This window comes from Topomyia yanbarensis, chromosome 3, assembly GCF_030247195.1.
Source record: "Topomyia yanbarensis strain Yona2022 chromosome 3, ASM3024719v1, whole genome shotgun sequence".
NCBI classification, from domain to species: Eukaryota; Metazoa; Arthropoda; class Insecta; order Diptera; family Culicidae; genus Topomyia; species Topomyia yanbarensis.
Window position 1 is genome coordinate 322447951 of NC_080672.1, and position 25462 is coordinate 322473412.

At 37.0% G+C, this 25462-nt stretch overlaps 1 protein-coding gene across 2 annotated transcripts in view; it reads right to left on the reverse strand.

The window, feature by feature from the left end:
* LOC131693323 (uncharacterized) overlaps window positions 1-25462 on the reverse strand; it is a 74426-nt gene that overhangs the window by 16257 nt on the left and 32707 nt on the right. Inside the window, exon 3 of one of the 2 annotated variants that reach the window (XM_058981048.1) lies at window positions 25290-25460. The exons of the other annotated variant lie outside the window; for it this stretch is intronic. The gene's annotated coding sequence lies outside the window, so the exon portion shown is untranslated. The remainder of the gene's footprint in view (window positions 1-25289; window positions 25461-25462) is intronic. 2 annotated transcript variants of the gene reach the window in all.

Below are 25462 nucleotides of genomic sequence, written 5' to 3' on the forward strand. Positions count from 1 at the left end.
CTGTTCTTCTAGGTTATATATTTTCTTCTTGGACAATTACACATTGCATGCATGCATGAAGAACTAATCTAAGTTAATCCTTACATGTCCAACTTTTTTCTAGCGTTCATAGAGTTCAAGAAACACGAAAAACTCGCTTTGAAAGATGCTTCTTTCGCAGTGCTGGAAGCTGCTCAATATTTACCTTCCGGTGCTCAACACAATTCTCCTAGAAAATTTTCAATGTTTTATATGCTAGGAAAAGATAGTCGAAGACGGTCCAAATTGATACGCTTTAGCAGTTTTCAATAATAATGGAAAATAATGAAGATATATCAAATTTCATGTATCAACGACAACTATAAATATCTCTAATGGTACTGCTACAGTAGAGTTATATCAGACTAATAGCAATAACTTCATTTCTTAGCTCTAATAGTCCCATTTACTGGTCTTCCTTGTTTTTGTGAGTAAATTCTGCCTAAATCAAAAGTTTTAGCAGTTTAAAAACGTTGTTGTTTCCAAACAACATGGACATGAAGGGGTTGATGTGCATTATTCATACCTTACTATAAAATAGACTTCTTTTAAACAAGAGTATTTAGCCTATTTTAGAGATGTGCAATTTGTTCATTCTTTTATCAGATGTTCATTCGTTCTGCATCTTTTATTTGAGTGAAGATTTCTTGAGGTATATACAATAGAATCAAACGATGATCGAGTTTTATCAGCTTCCATAGTAATTCCAAATATTTCAAACATTTGCGCTCTTACCACCCGAGGCTGTCACCACCAAAAAGTTATTTTCTTAAAGAATTCCTACTTCAATATGATAATTTATGCCTAACGCCCATTATGCCAAACATCTTTATGCCTAACGTCCATTATGCCTAACGTATATTATGTCTAACGTCCATTATGCCAAACGTCTTTATGCCTAAAGTCCATTATGCCTAGCGTACGTATGCCAAACGTCCGTATTCCTAACGTATTTATGCCTAATGAGGTACACCCGTTTCAATCCACCTAGTGGTACAATTGTGTCTTTCTCATTGCTCCAAACAATGACTAATAATCAATATAATTGTGGATATGTCGATTATATTCTTAGTACACTTTGCACCTACACACAATGGCTCGCCAGCCACGAACCTGATGAGCTACGTGTCGACGATGACACCCTTGAAACAAAAAATAACCAATTTTGACATGCAGGGGTGGGTGAATGAAGAGAGTGAAAAACCCACGAACGAATCACTTTCCAGCTTAAGGGGAGCATCTGGCGTAAAATGCTCAAACCGAAGGTTATTTTGGTTTACGATTTTGAACGCAAGGTAACAATGGATCATTTATATAATGTTAAGATTGATTTATACATTCATTGTGCACGAAAAAAAAAATTCAGTCGCACAGAACCGCACATACGAGCGTCCCAAGAGTAGACGTCCAACCATTTCCACGTCGAGAAGCGCCGCGCCGAACACGGTAAATCTCGATAAAATTGTCTGATACGGGAAATTGAATAAGTTTTGTAAAGCTTAAATTTGTGGTTAGTCGATGAACCACAAAAAATAGAAAAAAGATCGAGTTTCGAAAAATGGCTTCTTGTAAGCCGAAAAATCTCATATTTTACTATAAAATTCGTTCACTCTTTTCAAAATAACAGGGAGAATTTATTTATTCAATTCTCTTTGATTCATCGACAGGCTACACCTATTGTGCATTGTCATAAAAAATTCAAGTGAATTCATTGATTAGTTTTTAAATTATCGTATTCGCCAATTTGAAAAACGCGATTACGAGAAAAACGCTATTGAAAGGTATCCCACATCAAATTGCACCACGGAAAAAAACGCTGCAGAAAATGACACATTTATTTTTCTCTTGAAAATTTGGGTAGAAGTAATTTGGAGTGTATTGTTTACAATGTGCTTTATAGCTGTTATTTTTTGGAAAATTGTTGCTGATAGATTGAAATCTGCTCGTACTAAAGCAAATATTCACGAGGAATGCATGGCTGTTTAAAATAAAAGAAGTTCAGCCTGGGCACAGAGTTTGCAGGAGATTATTCTAGAGGTTCAATACTAAAAATTAAGCGGATAAAAAAGAAGTCGATTTTTTGCCCATTATATATTTTTGCTTCAAGCAGGAGAAGATCCAGAATAAAATTTCCTAGTGGGTCTGAACTTTCGATTTCGAAATGAACACATTACGTAATACGCAATAACCGCATTCAATGAAAACCAGTAAAAATTTGGTTTGAAATGATTTTGAGTTTGAAACTACTTTAAAATTGAAACTAATTAAAAATTTCTTAACAAATTGAAAATTTTTGGTTGGTTTCAATTGTTTCGGCGTCGATACATAGCATTTCAAGTTTGTGGCTGTCGATCCAATGTATGTATGTATGTGCAAATCGTACTGAATATGTAATAGACATTTCCACCATTATATTGAACATAACTAGCCTTGGAATTGTAGTTTGGACAAATGAAAAAGGAACAATTCCACCACTAGGTAGATTAAAACAAGTTTTTTATTTTTTCTTTATTTAAAAAAAAAATTTGTGTTATTGATTTTCTGTAATTAATTCAGTTTATTCGAGGTTTTATTCATCAAGACTTGACACTGTGTTTATACCGTCTCTAGTTGGGTGCCTACTTCGCATATGCTCTGCAAAGTAATGAATGATCCAACAGTGATATGTGTCAGAAATGTCTCATTTCACTGATAGGTGGATTGAGTCGGTTTTCATGCTCAGGTTTCGCTAATGCATACTTCGAACTAGAAGTTCTATGAGTATTGAATAAGTGAAGCGTACTGACAGAGCCCACGGGATTTCTTTGTAAATCCAGAGCCTGTTAGAAAATAAGTCAGAAGACCAAGCCAACGTGTATAGCTCATACATCTTGAATTATTTCTCGATCATTTGCAGGTTTTTTTTTACATTTCAAAGTGATAAGTACCAGCGAAAACCGAAAAACTTTTGTTTCGCTGCCCGACACCGCCTTTTGACGGGATGAACTCTTTAGCTCATGTGTAAATAATTTCAACTTAGTACACATCAAAATATCAATTCTACGATAAAGTACTAGTCTAGTCTAGTCTACACATACACAGCCAATACATGTAGGGATCCTGGAAAATTGCAGACGCTCGTCCACAATTTTTCTTGTCATTATTAATGTTTGTGGCACATATTGAATATGACACAAGCATTAAAGCGGCCAGGCCAACTGTGCAGCGTACAAAATAAAGATGATTCAAAATTATACGGCAATGAAATTATTCATTCAATGAATAATTTAATCAATGGAATATTTTGAGCCTTGAATAAGGAAGAAACGTGGACAACCGTACACAACCGTTTCATTTTGATGGGGATTTGATAAATCGTTGGGAGTGACTTTGTTAAAAGGGGTAAATGTCACTCCTTTCGTCCTAGGTTCCTGGGATGGGACAGAAGTATTTAATCCTGTCCTGGCTAATGAACCAGGGTTATAGCGCCCTTACCCGCTCTCTGAAACAATAGAGAAAATTGGTGAAATCGGTTAATTAGTAGTAATATAAACAAAAAACGCATAAAAATACAAACCAACAGACAACTCACCTTCGACAAAAATCCATACAGGACTTCTATATCCTAATAGGCAGTACAGGATCATGAAAACAGAAACCTTCCGCGTTCGTTGAGCGTTGACACAGGAAAACACAAATAACTGTAATGTATATTTCACAATAGGCCAAACCGATACTAAAAATCGACTGAGAAGTCATTGCTATTTCTATTTGGTTCAAAACAACCATAGTGATTCCTCAAACAAACATACAAACACGAAAGATAAGAAACCATAACCAGTAACATTAGGGAAAAATTCGTTATGATACTTGTATTACAAAATCTTTTAAGAATCAAGTATTATAATGCTGGAACCAATTACCAACTAATACAACAATAAATTAGTTGATGAAGAGATTACAGTGAAATGTCGAGCCAACGAATCAGATGAATAGAAACTCCTAACTTCAATCTTTCCAAAAGCCAAAATTATGGCTTAACATATTAGAAATTTAAGCATCCCATGATTCAGGATTTAGCTAATTTGTATATTTTAGAGAAATCAGGCCTAGACAAAATTTGACATCCGTGGGTTTAAGCAGATATCTAGTCATTCCCTATTTGGGATTTTAGCAAAGAACTTCAGAATTCCACGAGTCTAGAAATTTTGAGATATGTTACTCATTTCAAGCATAAATAAGCCTTAAAAAACGGAAGCGCAATATTTACAGAGTTCTACCGACTTACAAAACTGAGAATATACCGCAGCCACCAACCTAAAACTCCGGATCCAATAATCTTATTGGGGTAGTCAACATAAAGCCGACCAAACGGGCGAAATCATTCTAGCGAAACCCCATCTGGAACCTGCCATATCTAATTAAAACATAAGAATATTCTCCCTATATTCCATTCAAACAGTTATAATATATATCAATTCTACGATAAAGTACGACTGTAAAGTAACATCCCGTATAAATAAATACCATTCCAGAAATCTTCGGAACCATTTCCTAACTATTCATATAATACTCACCATATTGGAATACTACTGATACATTCCACCATTATAATTCAACTATTATACTACCATACTCATTTTAGTTACCATTTCCAATACCTTCCGTGTATCCTATATTGGAGATTTGTATACTACGTTGTACTTTTGCGCTAGAGGTTAATACTACGTTCACACTACGAGTTAAAACGTGTTTTAATGCTATCTTGATGACATATTTCTTGTTGCTAATTATTATAACGTGTTATAACTCTGTAGTGTGAACATAGTATAATATTGCTCTGGTGGTCTTTGTTATTCACATATCTGTTCACGCTGCTCAAAAAACCTGATGAAAAATCCACGTCTTACAATATTACGGCGTTAGCTCAGTTGGATAAAGCGATAGTCCGGTTAGTCTCAACCAAGCTCTCTCATCAGAAGATTGCGTGTAACAAAATGAAATTTCATCAATCGATAGAATTGAAATGTGAAAGGGAAGATATTTTTTTCTGCGCCAATATTTTATACATCGCTAGATCTAAAATATGCATGCCACCATAACCTGTATAGTTCTTGAATGGTATGTTGTCAAAATGTATATGGAAAATAGCATATTTTGGTATGGTGACTGTTCTTAACGACCTGTTGTTTGTATGGTCGAGCATGAAAAAACGACACTGGTTATGTTCGATATTATACCAGGCAATTGTTAATCTATTGCTGAACGAACCATATTGAAAATGGTTTTTCGACGTTTGATACAATGGTTGGCATATGGTACAGATTTAGGCGGGATAGCAATAATTGTTATTCTTTTGAAAACTTCAAAAATTGGGGTAATTTTCCAATTAAATTGTACTACCACACGCAAAATAGTTGTTTTGCATTTCTCCTATAGAAAGGTTTTGCAATCACTCTGAAAACCAGCTTTTTAACCGAAGGCCGGAGGGCTGAGTCTCTTATACTATTCGACTCAGTTCGTATAGTTTTGCAAATGTCTGTATGTGCGTATGTGTGTGTGCGTGTGTATGTATGTATGTGGCCAAAAATAAGCACATCGGTTACTCAGAGATGGCAGCCCCGATTTTTTCAAACTTAGTCTCTAATGAAAGGTATAACGTTCCCATAGGCTGCCATTGAATTTCATTTAATTCCGATTTCCGATTCCGGAGTTACAGGATGAAGATTGGGATCACGCATAAAGTTCCCATATAAATCGGAATCAGTAAAAGATACACAACTTTATAAAATGTGCTCGAAAACGTTTGGATTTATAGTTTTAGCTCACTGATGCCCAATCAAATCCATGTTGACCACATTGGACAACTTTGGCGGAACCGGAAGGTTCGGGAAAGTGGTTATGCTCCTGAGTTGAATTCACATTTGCTTCTCAGAAATGATTGACTCGATTTTCACAAAATCAGTCTCAAATGAAAGCTAGAACATTCCCATTGAATGCTATTAAATTTCCTTTCAATCGGAGTTCTGGTTCCTGTGTTACGGGTTGAAGCATGCGGCCACGTGCGAAATTTCCCTATAAACCGGTAATCAAGAAGAGTAGTATGACTAATGTTCGTGATATCAGCAGTTTTATCATGATATTCGTAAATTCTCTTTGCCTGATTGTGATCTATTACTTTTTGGTTATTATCGGTTTTTTTATTCGAAGTATAGTGACAATATGAACTGGATCATTAAAATGTGACTGATTCGCGATATCTTGTTCTGTGAATTATATCACGCACACTATGGGCCGCCGGCGTCGGCGGTAAAACATGATGATGAGTTATGTTCTACCATAGACCATGCGGTAGACTTGGGTGCAACGCCCAACTCCTACTCTGCATAAGGCAAAGAATTCTTCACATTTCCTTTCGATCATGCCCATATGAGCCTGCCTAGTTCTAGTTTTCCGTTCTAAGTTTATAACTGATTCGCTCTAGAATACCTATCCGTCTTTCAATTTCATTGCTTTCGTTTCTCTTAGTCTCAAATTTGCCGAAAATAGCCAACAAAATCGATACAGAGGGTTAATATTGTTGAAGCTAGAGAGCGCAGCTGTATTTTAATAACAACCATTCCTCCGAATATGGTACATGTAACTGTCTGCAATTCGTCTAACAATTGTCCAACATTTTCTAGTTTGTAAAATTTCTAAAATGCATTTTCCTCGTATTGAAAATATTCATGCTGAATAATATTTTTTGAATATTCATAGAAAGAAAAAATTTTTTTTGGAAGAGTTCCTTGGAGTTCCTAGTTGTTCAACAGTCAGATTGAACAGGTTTTTATAACGGCCCTAATATTTTTCCAACGCCTGGTGGATTCTGCACGTGTTCGGTATTCTTCAAAATCGGTTCCCACTGGTCGGAATCTTCAAGTCTAGGAGCAACATGTTTTAGTTGTTAACAAATAAAATATATGTTAGAAAAATACTGCCGTTCTACGCATAATTGTCCCACGTATATAGGGAAACCCCTTAGAACATGGGACAAATATGCTTATAATAGCAGAATAGGTTCATGACAATTCGTGCGGAAACTGTGACATTAAAAATCCGAAGGCCGCTTTACTATGAAGTTTAGAGTTTCTAAAACTCCAGGATTTCTGACTATGGTCCATGCATTTCGAAATTCCTGTTTATCTGCTATTCCACATATAATTGTCTCATGTAGTTAAACTATCCCTTAGAATATGGGACTATCATGTGTTGAATGGCATTTTACATCAGTCACGTGGGGAACAAACTAACAACACTTAGAATCAACGTTTGCGAAGAACAATTAAGCACCTATTCCTATGATTAGGAAACGAACGATCAACTGGAACAGCCATGAACTCTCATATCGATAGGCAGTATAGGGGTGGTTGGGGCACTAATATGCCACGACATGTGAGGAACAAACAAACACAAAGTCTGGGTATAGCATAGAGAGAACATATCTATGTACAGCAGCAGACTCTCAGCTGCAATGCGATGATGCGTTCAACAAGTGGCGCACAATGCTCACTTGATTAAAGCACCGCGCCGGCGACGGTTGAGTTGAAATCACGTGCCTCTACAAACGGGTTCATTACCTGGTACCGCTGAAGTGTGCCATACAAATCGGGGCGGCCGGTGTGGTGTCGACGACAACGAAACTGTCGGAGGGTGGTTGCATGCGAATATCAATTAACTTCGTGATGTGTTTTTTTTCCTGTTCGCTTGCAGTCAAAGGCGATTTACTTCGACATAGGTGCATTACTATACATATATATACTACCACTTTAGCAGGCTAACGATCAGGAAGTAAGTGAATATCATTTTGTTTTTATGCATTTCTCAACGCTTCTGGATGTTTTATCCGCGGTTCACTCTCGCCGGTATCAATTTGAATGAGATGTTGGATTCGTCATGACAAGTAATCGGACGGTAGCGTGACTATTCACTTCGTTGAGGTAGTCTCATCTCTTTGTTTTGCGAGGGATATCAGTGTTAATCTTACGGAATCGGCTCAGCCTGAATGGACTGATCACTAAATAATATTAAGCAAAGTTTACAGAACTTCAGACATTCTCGAATGTAATACATAAGTGATTGTTTCAATTTCATTTTTAGTTTAACTTTGTCAAGATATCTTTGGATTCAAGTCTGCATTTAAAAAAAAATAGTGGCGTTTTCCTTTCTGGTGGTAAAAAATAGTCAATATCGATTAAATCAGAACTGAGATATTAGAAGTTCAAATAAGCATTATCAGACAAATTTTTACACGTTCATATCCATCTCAAACTAATATATCGGAGACACCCCATGATACGGTCGCTCCGATTAGGTGGAACTGAAATAGTGCCTATGCATGGAACGCTATATACAATATCTCTACGGCTAAATATATAACATGAATCGCAATGCACCGGTGTTTTATTGGAGAGGTTCCGTTAGTTAGTGGAATGGTTCAAGGTCGGTTATAGGAATGATGTGACCGTATCTGATAGTGCCAGAGTACTTCATTGTACTACAACAAAAACAAAATGAATAACGACATTTTTAAGTTAATTTCCGCACTGAAGTGTTGATTTGAGGTGTCTATTGTACGTTCCACCTATCAAGCTCAGGATAACAATTAGTATCCAAATTGTTAATTTATTGTTACAATACGTACCAATAACAAGTATTTATCAAATAATGTTTATATTTCAATTTTTCCACTAATCAGTAATACTCGACGCAATTTTAATTAACGGTTCACCCTTGGTTTCTCCTTTCCCAAAGCATCGATTCGGGTAGGATCCTCGATGATGAATTTGGCGAAATAGCAAAACAGGCAATAACAAGACAATCAGCTGTTGTTCCTATATTTCATTTAGAAACAATTTGTGCGTACTTTGTTAGTCTTGTGGATGAAGCTTGAGAAGAGACGAGCACAGGCTTCTTGCTCTTGCTTAATTTTCTCCACTAGATCCTGTCGAAAATTTAAAGACAACAAGCGACCATCGCTGCCAGATCCCTTTTGCATGTCTTTCACAATTGCTGAAAATAATTGTCGTCAAACAAAAGTAGATCGTTTAGCTATAATGTTAAAATATAATATACACTTGAAATTTGGAGTCAGTCAGTAAACAAAACAAACAAAAGTTAAACAAAACAATGTACACGCCTCGAAAATCAGCTTTTATTTGAAGACTATGAATACTGAAAATTATTTAAAAAATAATAACACAAATAATAAATGCAATCCATTGACGTCATTCAGGTAAGAAAATGAGGAAGTGGCAAACGATGTGAAAAATCATGGAACCGCGGAAGGAAATGTTAAAAATATGTTTTTTTCTGCAGCTGCGTCTGGCTTTGTACTTGCGAATGACTTCTTCGGTATCCTAATCGTTGCCAGAGTGTGGAATTATAGTTGTGTATTCCGGCTCTCGTGGGTGCTTAGCTGTGCGAAGATCACGTTTGCGCTTCGAAGCATTTCTTTATTCCTTTTCTTAGTCTTTTTAGATTATCTACTTATTTGTTTATTTGTTGTTTCGTCACCAACAGACTTGTTGGCCCCAACGGTGGTTGCTTAAACTAATTACATTTTAGAATAGACATTATTTTGGCTGTTATCGAATTCCTCGTCAGGTTGAAGTAAAAATCCGTTGCCACACTATTAAAAACACGTTGAAGTCTGGTAACTGCGCTCTGGCGCCCCTAGTTGGTTCTCCTGAACGTGACTCGTAAAAGTGAGTTATTGCGTAGAGCTCAAACGCGAGCTTGAAGATCCAGGCGTACGAGGATTGTAGGGCAATCCACCCTGGCAGATACTAAGTCCGAGACGAACAGGGCTCGGGAGCAGTCCCTGTATTAACTGACAATGGGTTTCGTAGCTCGTCAGCTGAAATTTGTTTTGCCAAGGAAAATGTGGTAGTGCAAAGCGTATGAAACGGCGTTGGACGGCCTCGATTCTGTCAACGCCATTCTGGTAGTAGGAGTTCCAAAAAGCAGAAGAATATTCTAGTGTTGAGCGAACCAGCGCGCAATAGAGTGATTTTAAACAGTATACGTCCCTAAAATTTTTCGCTTTTTAGAAGATGAACCCAAGCTGTCTTGATGCGTTTTCCACAATGGATGATGTATGTGGTTTGAACGTTAGTGCCGAATTCATGATAACTCCGACATTCACGACGTGAGAGTGTTTTGGAATACTCGAGTCGAAGAAATGGTAGTTGAACTGAATCGGATGGCGTTTCCGATCGAGCATTTACCTGGGTTTAAAACCATTCTGTTTAGACTACATCACGTACTGAAGCTCTTCAGTTCACTCTGAAGGAACTCGGCATCGGTTTTATCCCGTATTTGTCGATAAAATTGCATGTCGTCGGCGAAAGAAAGGCGGGGTCCTTGTAGTTTGATGTTGACGTGATTAAAATAGAGGAGGAATATCACTGGACCGAGATGGCTTCCTTGTGGGATGCCGGATGTAGCGAAGAGTGGTGCAGATAGGCAGTCCTTAATGCTGATTTGCCTTCCATCGAGGTAGGAACGAAACCAGCGCAGGAGTTGTCCGTGAATACCGAGTTTGTCCAGCTTCGCTATTGCGATATCATGATTGATTTTGTCGAAGGCCGCAGATAGATCCATGAAAATAGCATCGGTATGCAATCCGTCAGCGGATCAATCGAGTACATATGTGGTGAACAAGAGCAGTTTGGTCGTTGTCGATCGTTTAGGCATAAAACCGTATTGGTCGTCTGCAATGTAGTGTTTACAGTGAAATGAAAGAGGATCTAAAACGACCAGCTCGAATAGTTTTGATACGGAACTTAAACACGAGATTCCCCGATAATTGTCAATGTTCGATTTGTTTCCTTTTTATGAACTGGAAACATGTGCGCTGCTTTCCAGCAGGAAGGGAATATTCCAGTAGTGAGTGATAGCACGAAGACTCGCCAGAGTGGTTCAAAAAGCCCGCTGATGTGCTTTTGGCAAAAATCGAGAGGATGCCATCTGGGCCCGGGGAACTAGATGCTTTCAGCTTGGAATTTGCTGCAAGAATAGCAGCATTATCGACACAAATTCGGTTGATGGTTCGCCTTAGAGGAGTTAGATTGGCGGCGACAGTGTCTTGATGTTGTGGAAGGCTCTCGTCGGAAATAACGATTGAAAATTTGTCGGAGAACAGTTGGCAAATTTCCTTAGTGTCGGTGCCTAAAACTCCATTTAATGACATACAAGATAAGCCGGATTCTTTTCGCTGCTCATTCACAAATTTCCAAACCGACTTGGGCTTAGATTTCAGTTGACGCTTGACGTTTCGCCGGTGTCTAAAGATGGCACGGCTGCTTTGCTGTTTGGATTCGTGGTTGAGTTGAAAGTACTTCAACAACACCTTAAATTATTATATAATTGACTCACGCGAAATATCCGATGCGTTTTCATTGATGACGAGCACTTTTCTTTCAACATTGGCGCTATCTTGAACAGATGCAACTGCGTTCATTATGTCCTCTTCACATCGTTTTGACGTTTTTCGCACACTATTACTGCCAAATAATTCAAATTTACACTATAGTAATGACCTATACTGCCCATAATCGCTTGACTGCCTCATGTTATATGGGAATCCCGATCTACATGGGAGTGCGATTATAGGCAAGAGTATGTTTCATGTCCGTATCTTTTTAAAAATAAAAATGTCGAAAAACCAACACAAAACTCGTATTCAGCAATAATTTTTACATAAGAAAAAACTCACTTGACATTTTTTACAGGTGACCCACGGTAACAGCCTAAATGACAGTCGTCAACGAAGTTCGCTACCGTGCATCTAATTCACGCTACACGGGCGACCTCTGCAATAACATAGCAAAGATAATGCTCTATACCTATTGTATTGTATTGATTTTTTTATATTTTGATTATAGAAGTTTTAACCTTAGGCTCAAACGCCCCTTTTTTCGGATTAGAAAAACCTGCCTGTTTGAATTAAGTGTTGCTCGTATTCCAAACGAGCAACATCATAGCTAGACGCTACAATAAGCGGTAGACGCTATGGATTTTCGACATCAGTGGCATCGTACACACTTAAACCATGTACCAATTTTTCGGGTACCAGGACGGCGTCACAGAATGATTTGTAAAGTGGGCGGTTGAGGTGGTTTTGGATTGAGTTCAATACTGCAGTGTGCGACGTGTGTGTGATGCTTGAGAGTTTGCGTTTGGAAAAAATAATTTATTTTTATGCATATGTGTGCGTCAACTCACGTTTTTGGCGCTTTGTGGATATATTGGGTAGTGAGCCTATTGGCACACATGTTTCATATTTCGGATATATGTGATACATTTATCACTAAGGTGTGGGCTAGTTGGAGATTTTGCTGGGCGAGGAGACTGAGTTATGTTAGAGTAGTTTTAATTGTTTTCAAAAAGTTGTGAAATAATCTATAGCGATTTTTGGTAGTCAAATCAATCTGGCCAATCTGGTTTATATCACAGGTTTACATTATTATTTTTTATCGATCGAATTTCTTAGGGCATGTTCAGCAGCGTAGTATTTTATATGGGAGTTTCAAAGTGGAATTGGAACAGAAACTATTACATTCCCAGTAGAGCTTTTTGATTTGTTATTTCGAACAGTTTTGTTTCAAACTGTATAACTGGTACACGCTGCCGTTTACTTTGTTGCTTAATTTGAAATACATTTGGAACTGTTTTGAATACATAAAGAGTATTCAGCACATAAACTCAGGTTCGATAGATTAGGGAAAATAATTTTGAGTCATGTAACGACCAAAGGACACGTTCGGCAGTGGTTCGAAATTTTGGCAGTTCTATAATCTAAAACTTAACTGAGGTTATGTTCAAACGACTGGGATGATGAGATTTAGAACCACTTCTGCCAGCTGCAGTTTGAGTAGGTGTTCTTTCTAGTTTAAAATTCATAGCATGTCTTAAGCGTTACTGAACTTAAAATTATATTTCTCCAGTTTATCCAGTCTGAGTATCTGCCCTGCTCTATATATTTTAAAGAAAGTTTTATCCGCGTTTTCAACTAACAAACACATAGAACGGTGGTGTATACCAATTTAAATTTCAAAATAAAACTATTTGAAATCATAAAACAAACGCTATACTGGAGATATTTGTTTCAGTTCTATTTCCACATTGGAAGACCTATATAAAATAAAACGTTGCAGACCATGCACTAAGATCGTTGTTTTAGTTTCTAGCTTTATTTGTTTTGCCATTAATCGATTAAGAAATACTTAACCTGAAGATTGTTGTAGTTAATTAGTACATTATTAAAAATTTAATTGGAAAATGAAATTTCATATTTCGTGGAACAACTTAATATTTCCTTTTGCGAGTGTGGACTCTCAATATGGAGTTTTGAATACATTTCCGGAACAGACCAGCTTTTTATAGCTAGATGGATCAACTAAATAAAGCCAATCAGCTTGTGAGATAATTGATTAATTTCAATAATAGATTAATTTAAAAGTATAGTAGAGAAAATTATGTACTTGGTTTTAGAAATTTGTCACTGTTAAATTACCTTCAATAAATTATGTTTTAATGGTTACGATATATTAAAAGACATTCGCGAATTGTATTGCACCCTATTGGAAAAAGCTTCATTTTTATGTTACCGTGATCGTATCCTGCACCAGAGTTGCCAGATTAGAAGGTTTGTCTTCATTTTGAAGACATTTGATATGTTGTGAAGACGGTTTTTCATTTTGAAGATAAACTTTTTTGGATGTCTGACTGATTTCTGGCCGAATTCTGGCTTGAAATCAATAACCCATTCAAAATCCTGGCCGTTTCTATGAAATGTGAAGACATTTGAAAATTATACCTGGTATCCCTGTACTGCATACAGCCCTTTATTGTATTATTTTGAATACATATGTTGATATTCAAGAAGGCTAGATTATAATGCAAGAATCAGGAATCAAAGTGAATAGGCTCGTTTGAAACGTTGACAACAACTTTCGAAATAAATAAACTAATGAAATGACCACATTAATGTAATCCTTAAAGGCGCAATGTTGTTTTAAACCCACTTTTCAAAAATCATATAGAAGTATCGTAATAACGTATTACAGCTGTGAAACAATTTTCAGAAAATTTGAAAAAGAATTTGATTTGCGCGTTTAAAGAAATTAAAAAAATAAAGCGAACATGTTATTTATTTATTTACTTAATTTCCTCTTCAACAATTGTCACACATATATAATTTAAAAAAATGTCTTGAATTTCTAACTGTCTTTTCAAAAACTAAATAGTAAATTGATAGAGCCAATAGTGTTACAAACATCATTAACGAATAATATAAATATCAAGGGATGGCTTCCTTGTGGAACAACATATGAAATCTCGAACAGGCTGGGGTCAAAGTCATTAACTTTTACAAGTGCTACTGCACACTTCCTAACAAACGACAGAGGTAAACCGTCCGTCAAGATCCAAATCAATTGACAAAAGTACTTTCTGGATGGTCTCGTGAGTGAAGTTCAACGGTGACAGGTGAACATTATGAGCGGCTATTCTATTAAGAGCGCTTTGCAATGACGGCGGGAAGATACCGGAGCATACCCAACAAACATTAGGAGCTGAACTATAAGAATACTTGCTGATTAAAAGCAGATTAAAGGCTATTTGCTGAACTATTTAAACTTTAACAGTTTATTCAGCCTATTGAATCTCCAGTATTCGCCACTTCAAACTAGGCTGAACTATTCTACTAACAAATGTTGCAGCGACAGCATTAATGCTTATATTCAACCATCTTAATTAGACTGAATTACGAGTTGAATAAATGATGCTGTTACCAATACTATTATCTTTAATCATTAAGCTGAACTACATGTCTTCAAAAGGTTGATTCTACCTATACATTTTCTCTTATACCACCTTTGACTTTTAGCTGAATTATGTGTTTAACAAAGGTAATTGTACCTACTCCAAAAATTGACACAATTAGCGAACCATGACGAATGGTAACCGACCTGGGTTCGAATCCCAATACACGAGCATTATTTTTTTTTTATTTTTTCAAGTGAAATACTTCTCACTTAGAACCCTTTTCTTATTCTATTTGTTGCTTCAACGGTTTGCTCTAGTAACATTTATACAGTGTTTTTTTTACAATTTCATGCAGTTAATTTGCAATTTCAATTTCGGCCTGAAAAAATGTCTGCTAACAAAAAGAAGCTAACAAGTTGGTTCGATGCATTAGTAAACCTAAAAAATAATTCATGCCAAGGACTTGCATATACATACACACTTAGTTGAACCCAGCCAAATCCCCGCACAGTCGAGTAATAAGTAATGTTTTTACTGATATCTCGGAAAATTCTCGATTTTTCGAGACAAAAGGATCGATTGTAAGAAACAAAAAAATCAAAAAAATCTCGATTCAATGACAATTTTGAAACAAAAATCGATTTTACCAGATCAATTTTTTTAAGTTAACAACATCGATTTTGAAAAATTCGTTTCTACATCGCCCATTCCTATTTCGAAGTAAGTGCCTATCTGTGGACTATAAAGTCCCTGGAATAACATATGATTATTACATTGGCGACAACTGTTCTCGTAACTCTTTCAAGCGAGAAAACAGTATATTTTATAAGTGTTTCGGTATATTCCAATCGAGATGTTTTCATATATTATGGTTTAGAAACAATAACAATAGCAAATTTATTTTGCTGTTTTATATCTACTGAGTTTTCAGCATGTGAAAACAACGATTTACAGTTTTTCAATGTAAAAGCTTGCCAAATCATACGCGCTTTTGTTTACGTAAATTTACCTTTTAATTCAAAATGGTCTATTTACTTATTGAACATAAGAGAAAATTTTTGTTCGAGCTATGCTGTAAATTTTTGACATCAGAATTGTTTCCATGTACCATTTTCCAAATGGTATGGCAAATAAATGAAGGAGATTGCCACCTTAGAATTATAAATGGCTGCAATCTATCATTCAGTTACCACCACTTTCATATGACACTCATTTTTACTTGTCTAAAAGTTTTGTGACATCCGTAAGTCCTCATCTTGGATACAAAAACGTCTACAATCATTAGTTTTTGAAATTAGTAAATTGTCCAATTTAAAATTTCCGAATGTTCTTAAAATTATCGCATAAAAAAATTATCGTAGGTTGGGATTTGAACCCAAGCCAACCAGATTCACTCAAATCTATAAAAGGCTAATGTAGTCTTTGTTCAAACTCTATTCAGCAGCCTAGACATTTCGGTACATCGGTGAAATCTTAAGCATTCGATGTATGCAAGATTGGTGCAGACAGTATTCAGTATTCAACAGGTTGCTGGTTCGGATCCAGGTACGTAATATGACTTCCAACAAGGTAATACAATTTTTCTCTAGTTGTAACGTAACACTAATAAAAGTATATGGCTTCCAAAGAGATTGATAGCGTGTGTAACTTGAAATAAATGTCCTTTTAATAATTTTTATATGATAATTTTCTCAGCTGAATAGCGGTAACGAAAAGGTTTATTGATGAAGCTGAACTGTGGTTTTCTTCAGGCTGTATACATGCTGAAGAATTGTTCTTTAATGTGTCTTAATCAGACAAGCTGAATAAATTCTCCAAATCCCGAATGTTTAAGGGTGGAATAAACGATATATGTTTACACGTATACCTACAATGTTCAGCTAGAGCTGAATAAAGCAACTGTTAAAACGTTTAAAAAACCACGAAATGTTTGTTGGGATACGCTCTTGAAAAAATCTGCGAAGAGCTCAGCGGTTTGTTCAACTGTAGATGCGTCAACATTGTGATATGTAACCTTTGGAATACGATTATAGTATTTGTATTTTTTGACGTAGGACCAAAAGACGTAGGATCCTGTTTAGCATTAGTCTCAATCCGCTTAATATGCGCTCACGAAAAACAAGTTGCTGTTTCGGCACGTAAAGTTGCTCGAGACTTCGCAGCGATTGTGAGTTTTCTGCCGACCTGCATTTGAAGAATCGTTTACGTTGCCAGTTTTTGCTCAGATGCAGCGTTGATAGGTAGATAACCGACGACATCGGGGTCATAACACCAAGAGAGATTTGGTAATTTGTTATTCTTCCAGTACGATTATGTTATTAGCACCTTCAGCTAAATCACATAACTGTTGAATACGAGTGGCATGCTCTGCATAAACAGTGAAATCAGATGAGGATCTGATATACACACAGCAAATAAAAAATGATTGTTCCTGCAGTTCAATACGCATCACGACTTGTTCCGGACGTTCATCCCCCAAAACTGAGACAGATTTACATTGAATTCCTTATCACACGCCAATCAACACTCCTTCCCCACGTCGTAAACAGCTAGTCAATGGGTTCCGATCGCATCTATAAATGGTATAGTTTGAGGATAATTCAATATTAGAAATGTCACTTCAAAACCAGGTTTCGGTCAACGCAATTACATACTAATCACACGAGTTAAAAGCAAGCAATAAGTCTTTTGTCCTAATCCTCGGTCCGCGAACGTTTTGATAATAGATAGTCATTGATTTCGAACGGTAAGGCAAAAGCAGACTAACAACACCCAACGGAGTAGTGTGTAAACTTACTTGGCTGCATGTCCATTGTCGTTGTTGGACGAGTTGTGGATATGGTTTGTAATTTCCATAATTCTCGAATCCCCGAAATCTGATACCCTCAGGCCAAGTGTCTCCGTGCGTTGCTTCAGACTACAACCCAAGACTTAAATTCGGCACTTTAGGCTTCAAAACGACACCTCAACTATTTTCCGATAATCCGTTTCCAGTTTCGATTTTTTTTTATTTTCAGTAACCGCTTCGTCAGGTATTTGGGTGTGAATCCCAGAAAGGTAAAGCCAAAACGATTTATCGCACTGCGACGAAGATGCAGTCTTCTAAGTTGTAAACTCCGGCACTGCAAATAAATTTAGTAGGACGTCTAGGAGAAGTGTCCTCGTCACACTCGTCGCGTTGTATCATGTTCCTGGTTACAGGAGTCTTTTGTAGATATCTTCCTCAGGCGTTAGTGGAGCCGTTTCAATCAATGCTTCGAAATTCCTTTGAATTTCAGTTCCGTTTAAAGTGTATCAATAAGACACTCATTGCCAGCGTTTGTAAAATGGACCCTCGTCAGCAGATTTTTGCATTCTAGTTCTATAATTACCAATTTTAAGGGTTCATTTCTATAAATGCTATGACTAATTCAAGTTATGAACATATGCCAATAACCGAGAAAAAATCCAGGGTCACTCGTCCCACTGTGTTCGGTTCTGCCTTCCCCCTAACGCATATGATCCACTACCCTTTTTCTAATCATATAATGTTAGCAGCAACACGATTCTACATACTGGCTACACATAACAACACTTCCTATCTAATAGTTTGTCTCCTCCATTGTATCAATCACTAAGTAAATGAAGTGAATAATAATACATACAATATAAATACAACAGTTCTAAGTTCTATCAAAACAACCCCATTTACCCGACTGATCGCCAATTGTTGATTGTGATCTAGACGCTAGTCGGGGTTAACGTACTGCATGTGATTTCAAAGGACACAATACTACACTGAAATTACCGTACGTTGGCTGCACTTTGACACAGTTATTAATTTTGAGATAAACAACAACAACACAATTAAGTGAAGATAAACAACAATAACACAACGATTTAATATTTAAAACAAAATTACTAATCGCAAATGTCAACCAACACTGCATTGTTCTGAAGTAACTGTCATGCAACCTAGTGCATTGCATACCGTTAGTCGAGCTCGCTACCGATTGCCACATCTTGCTAGCGGATCGAGCTACGAACAGCACTTCCTAGTTCACATGCTAATTCCCTCCGCGCACTCGGTAGTCTGTGCCAGTAGTGTGATGATTGATTCAAGGGCGCAGTGTGCGAGATTTATACGCTATTTAACGGTCGTCGCGGTCATCACATCCTAACCCCGCCGCCCCTCAACCGCATTCTCCGCAACGAATAGGGTGAAACGAATTTTGCTGATTCAATTGCGGGCGACAGAAAAACGAGCATACGATTATCTAACCACACGAAGGTATGATTTCGTTCCAAATGCCTGTACGGAATACGTTCATGTTTGAGTGGCTATTAATAGTTAGTAGTTAGTCTTTGGTCTAGTGTCATCAGTGGTAGCAAAAAAATGGGTAACTTCCGAATTCGTAAAGTATAAAAACGTCAACATCATTAGCGAGTATCGGGACAAAATCAATGTAATTCTCCTTGAACTTTTACTGCACGCCTGAAGCCAGCAATGAAATTTATTAAGTACGAAATGTGCAACTCAGAAGTTAAATCTTTGGAAAAAATACCATTTTACCTTTGAAACAGACTTATTTTCTAACTTGAAAAAGGATAACAATGCCTTAGCTTGAATTTAGTAATATAATTATAAAAAAAACTATTTCGCATTTATGTCCTTTATAATACGCATTCTTACATTACTGATTCAAATTAAATAAATAGAAGATCGAATATGTTAGATGGGACTCTATTATAGAACTTTAATAAAACTTATGATGAAACAAATTTGTCACATTTTATTAATAAAGATCTCTAATAAACTCACACCTAATACATCCGATTTTCCAATGCAGTCGTGGTAAATGGGATTTCAACATCACAAATGTTTAAAAATAAAGAGAATTCATCAAACACTTTCATAAAATGCTGAGATGTAGCTAACAGCCTGTCCTTTAACCCAACGCGTCCTATTATGCACGATGTACCTTAATCAAAAAGGTTGAAAACTTAAATTGAAAACACCGCCAACTAGCCCCGAGCTCCCATACTATACAATAAATCACTTTTCAGGAAATTTCTCCATACGTGGCAAAATGAGCAATAATTAAATGGCTTGCGGTCAACACTCTCCAAGGCGAACCGCTCAATTTTTAATCGACCAAAACTATCGACTTTACTCAGGATTAGAGATTATGTAGTATTCAGTAAAAACCTGGTACGTCACATTTCAGTTTACTCTTCTGCTCCCAATGTTACAATTTGCTATACACCCTGCCTCTTAAAACGGGAGCGGGCCATTTGGCATAAAGTCATTTGGTATACTGGTATAATGGACATTTGGCATAACGGTCATTTGGCATAATTTGGAGAATTGATCACACTGAAGGTCATTTAGCATAACGGACATTTGACATAACTGTCATTTGACATAATGGTCACTTGGCATAATTTTGAGAATTGATGACACTGAACGTCATTTGGCATAACGGCCATTTGGCATAACGGTCGGAAGCGGCGGCCTCTCGCAAGCAAACCTGTGATCCACTCGTTTGCCCGGATTACTTTAACATAGGGGCTATAAATTAGTTTAAGTCCGACGGAGCGACAGCGATGTCGGACAGCACGCAACCTGAAGCGATGTGGCGTAGCCACATTAATCGTAAATTTTTTTATTAATTGATAAAGAAAAATAATCTAATTAATTTTGGTTCAAGTTCAATGTTAGTAAACTTCCCTCGAACGATGAACGTTATTGTCATCATGCAATCAAAATACATATTACATACAAGAAAGGATATACTCAAAAACATCCTGGTGATCAATAACGTTATCGCTACATATACCTATGCCAAACGACCGTTATGCTAAATTACTCTTTACCTTAACATAAAAATATTTATGCGGTAAAATCTTCAGCAGTATCACTGCTCAAAATTATGCCGAATTACCTGACTTCTCGCACAGTCTTAAATTTTGTGTTTCCCTGTAGCTGAAAAAAATCACAAATGACTTCCAGATTGATCACTTCTCAAAATTATGCCAAATGTCGGAAATGACAAATGTCCATTATGCCAAATGACCGTTATGCCAATTGTCCGTTATGCCAAATGTCCGTTATGCCAAATGACCTTCAGTGCGATCAATTCTCAAAATTATGCCAAATGTCTGTTATGTCAAATGACCGTTATGCCAAATGACCTTCAGTGTGATCAATTCTCAAAATTATGCCAAATGTCTGTTATGTCAAATGACCGTTATGCCAAATGTCCGTTATGCCAAATGATCTTAAGCGTAATCAATTCTCAAAATTAAGCCAAATGTCCGTTATGCCAAATCACCGTTATGCCAAATGCCCGTTATGCCAAATGACCTTCAGTGTGATCAATTCTCAAAATTATGCCAAATGTCTGTTATACCAAATGACCATTAAGCCAAATGATCTAAAGTGTAATCAATTCTCAGAATTATGCCAAATGTCTGTTATGCCAAATGACCGTTATGCCAAATGATCTTAAGTGTAATCAATTCTCAAAATTATGCCAAATATCCGTTATGCCAAATGTCTTTTATACTAAATGACTTTATGCCAAATTATTATATGCCAATTGACCCAGACCCTCTTAAAACATAATTTATTGATGGTCTTTTTACTGAAACAAAATTCTAAACCCAAATACAATACCATACTCTCTGCTATACTTTTAAACTAATCGATTATTTCAATTAATTAATTATTTCTTGGCATTAATCGATTACTATAAGCAACTATGTGAAAATAATAAAATATATACTCCATATTGAGGAATGTGATAAGGAAGCCAGTTCGCCAGAGAAAAAATTAAGTCCTTCCACGAAATGTGAAATTTATTGTCCAATTAAATTTTCAACAATGTAGAGTAGAGTGAGATGGAATTTTTGCACTGATTTTGGCAAGCAAGCACTCGTTGGAAAGGTTATACATCTGACAACGCTATGGCATCCCCTTATATATAATTGTGGCAAAAAGTACCTAATGTTTGATAATTTTTTTGAAGCAGTAAAATGACTTAGACATGTGCGCTATTCTGCAAAATGTTTATTAAGGTTTCATCTATAATATAAAATTTTTCGAGTGTAAGGTGTCGAAAATGGCGTCCAAAATGGCGGCTTTCTCAAAACAAAATTTTTCGTATCTACGGGCATTCTCGTTTTTGAACCACTCAACCTATCAACTTCGGATTTTTCCCGCCTAAAAGAAGACAGTATTCTCGGGCGCCGTAACCTACAAAAACGCAATATTTTGATAACGATTTTTTACAGCCGGCCAAAGTGGAAAAATCATACGAAAAAAGATATTTTATTTTCAAGTGGCCGCCATTTTGTTTCTATATCAAATTTTTTCATGTTTTTAGGTTGGGGAACCTCTAATGAATGTAATCTTTAAGATCGTTCTGGTTTGCTGCTTGTAGACGACGAATTACGACCCGTATCGGGCCCGCAGATGAGGTCGGTTTTCAAAACATTTTTTGCAGAAGCCGCCATTTTTGACACCTTGCGCTCGACAATTTTTATTTGATAGATGAAACCTTAATAAACATTTTGTAGAATAGCGCACATGTCTAAGTCATTTTACTTCTTCAAAAAAATTATCAAACATTAGGTACTTTTTGCACAATTATATAATTGTACCCCCTTAAACAAAAATATCAAAAAATACGAACACCACCACCGTGTTCAGTATTTTTACGTAAGAAAAAACTAACTTGACACTTTTGGACATGTTGGAAACATAACTGTCTGAGATAATAAATGCCGTTCTGGTTCCACTTTGAAACTCATATGAAATCCTACGCAGCTGAATATTCCCTAAGGAATTTAATTGATATAAATACTAATACTTGATAGGAATAACACTGGCAGATAGATGGTAAAGAAACGATAGAGATTGTGAGTCTTTGTATGAAAGGGATTCAGCGTCTTTAACCGAAATCTCCAACTAACACCTACCTATCAGTATACGCAAATCCAGCTCAGTCCGCCTGTGCTTTAGAAATACCTACAGAAGCATGTTGTCAGATACATCAGTGTTAAAGACGCATCACGTATATCCGAAATATGAAACGTGTGCGCTAAGAAGCTCATTACCCTACGTACCCACAAATCGCCGATAACATGTTGTCATGAAAATTCCAACCCAACTCATACACAAGCATAAAAATAACCCGACGCAGAGTCACAAACAGCGCACAAACATTACACCCTGCAGTGTTGAACTCAATCCGAACCAATCCACATTGCAGATCGTGTGTACGCGACTCGAACCTGTCACATTGCTATACTCATTCCTGTATGCTAACAGTGTGGTGAAGAGTGCACGACGGAGTTCGGACACTGTGGGGAGACGGGTGCAAGTGGTACTGACACCTGAAATTTTCGTACACGGCTGTGTGTGGGTTAATGCCACCACTGACATTGCCGAAAATCCATAGCGTCTACTGCTTATTAAACCGTCCGGACGTTATAGTCATGGTGTAGCTCGTTTAGCATGCAAGCAACTAATGATTGAAACGAACATGCAGTACCTCTATTTAAAACCTCACTGTATTTTACCGTTTGTTTTAGAGGTTTTAACCTTAAGGTCATTCGCCTCTTTTCAGATTAGAGAAATCTCTTTTGGAAAATGGAACCCAGGTGAGCTGCGTATAAGGCAATCGATTTACCAACTACGCTATGCCCGCCCCCTCACCGTATTTGATTGAATCACTTACGTGCACCATAGTGATGTCTCTGCCCGGAATAGACTGATTCATGTATAGGAGTTGACACGTTTTCCGAGATCATTTCATTTTTTCAAAAACGTTACATCGATAGATTTAGGATTTTAGAATAACCTGCAGCCCCAGATAGACGCAGTAAGACATTTTCAATGTCAAAACATACATACATACACACATACACATAATATTTATACATCCCTCTCTCTAGAAAATCTTTCTTACTGCGTCACTGATTATCAATTTGTGTACCATTGTGAATTTTGATGAGGGCTTTTGGGGTGTGACAATAGTAGAAATATGACGTAAAACCTTAGAGTTTAAAACAGTTTCTTTTGCCATGCGCAGAGTAGACGGAACAGGAAGCTTCAACACGACGTCGAATATGAAACGAAACTAAGATCCCTTTGTATATGGACAATAATCTTACGGAAATTCGCCTCGACGATTTAGCACCGCGCACTAGTACGGATTATATTAAAAAACTTCCTGTCGAAGTATGGAGAAGTGGAATTCGTCACAAATGACACCTAGAGAAACTTTTTCCTTGGCATGCTCAATGGTGTTCGGGTAATGCGAATGCGACTGAACTAACCTATACCTTATTTCTTGACTATCACGGGCAGGTCATCCCAAGGTGTTAACTACATTCAAAGAACGCTATGCACATATTCTGGGCAGACTCCGACGTGCTAAAAAACAAATGCCGGACAAACAATATCCCACGGTATCCCCAAACCAATAACTAACATACCTAGGACAGTAATAAACCAAAAAGAAGACGGCTATTCCAGAGTCACTTAAAACACAAAAAGCACCAAACATTTAACAGCGTAAATTAAAGCTACTCTAGAGATTACTACATGGACACAAACACAAGCGAAGAAGAAGGCAAACGGAACGATCAGCACTGGAAGTTATTGAAGTTTAAAAGGTTTGATGTGTCCTACTTAAAAAAACACGTGCTAATACATTGAACATAAATCTTCGGTTCAGGAGTGTTGCTACTCCAAAAATTTTCGGCATTTGTTGCATTTCAACGCACTTGTTTAACGAATAAACGCCCAAACAAAGAAAAAATCTCATATCGTCACTAGCATCACCTTCCACTTTTGGTGGCTAAAAGGTTTACTCTTTATAATAGAAAAGTGGTCAGCATTAAAAGATTTGGTAAAAGGTTTTAATAAACTGGCGATTTCAAAACATAAAAAATCAGTTTTAGTAAAACTGCTTGCACTCGAAAAAATGCTGTGAAATAAGCGTAACTCTAAAAACCTATTCATCCAAACATTTAGGCAGACATGCATTTGCCATTCCAACATTCTGCATTTCAAGTACGACTATAAACCTTCCCACTCAATTCCCTTGTAAAACATTTTCCCTGGACTTCCAAGGAAACTTACAACGCTCTGGAATCAGTTTTCGTTTTCAAGGATCACGTTCGCATTCAGCTTCCGCAATGCGCAGACAAACATCCGCTCACTGTCTCGAACGTGACCTTAAAATCACCCCCGCGTAAACGCTCTAGAGGTGCAAGCTACTTAAGCACGACCGCTTGAGTGAAAACGTGTATCAAAGTAAACTTTTACCCACTGCAAACAAGATACTTAAGTAGCTTGCCACCAACCGCCAGCCTGCCAACCAATGCGCGCAATTCCGTAAGAACGGAAATTTTTGGTCTATCGCCAAGGATAACAAACGAGTGTACGTACGTATTGTAGCATCCCACGCCGCATCACTAAAGGTACCTACGTGTAGCTTATCTTTATGCGGCTGCCCTCACGAACGAATTTGCCGTATGCGTAGTTGGTACACACAGCGGTGCCTTCTTTGTAAATAGTTTAACGTATTCATTTATAATGATGACAAGGTGGTGGGTAATCCGGTGGATACCCACGCTAATTCATTTGACAGTGGGTGAATCT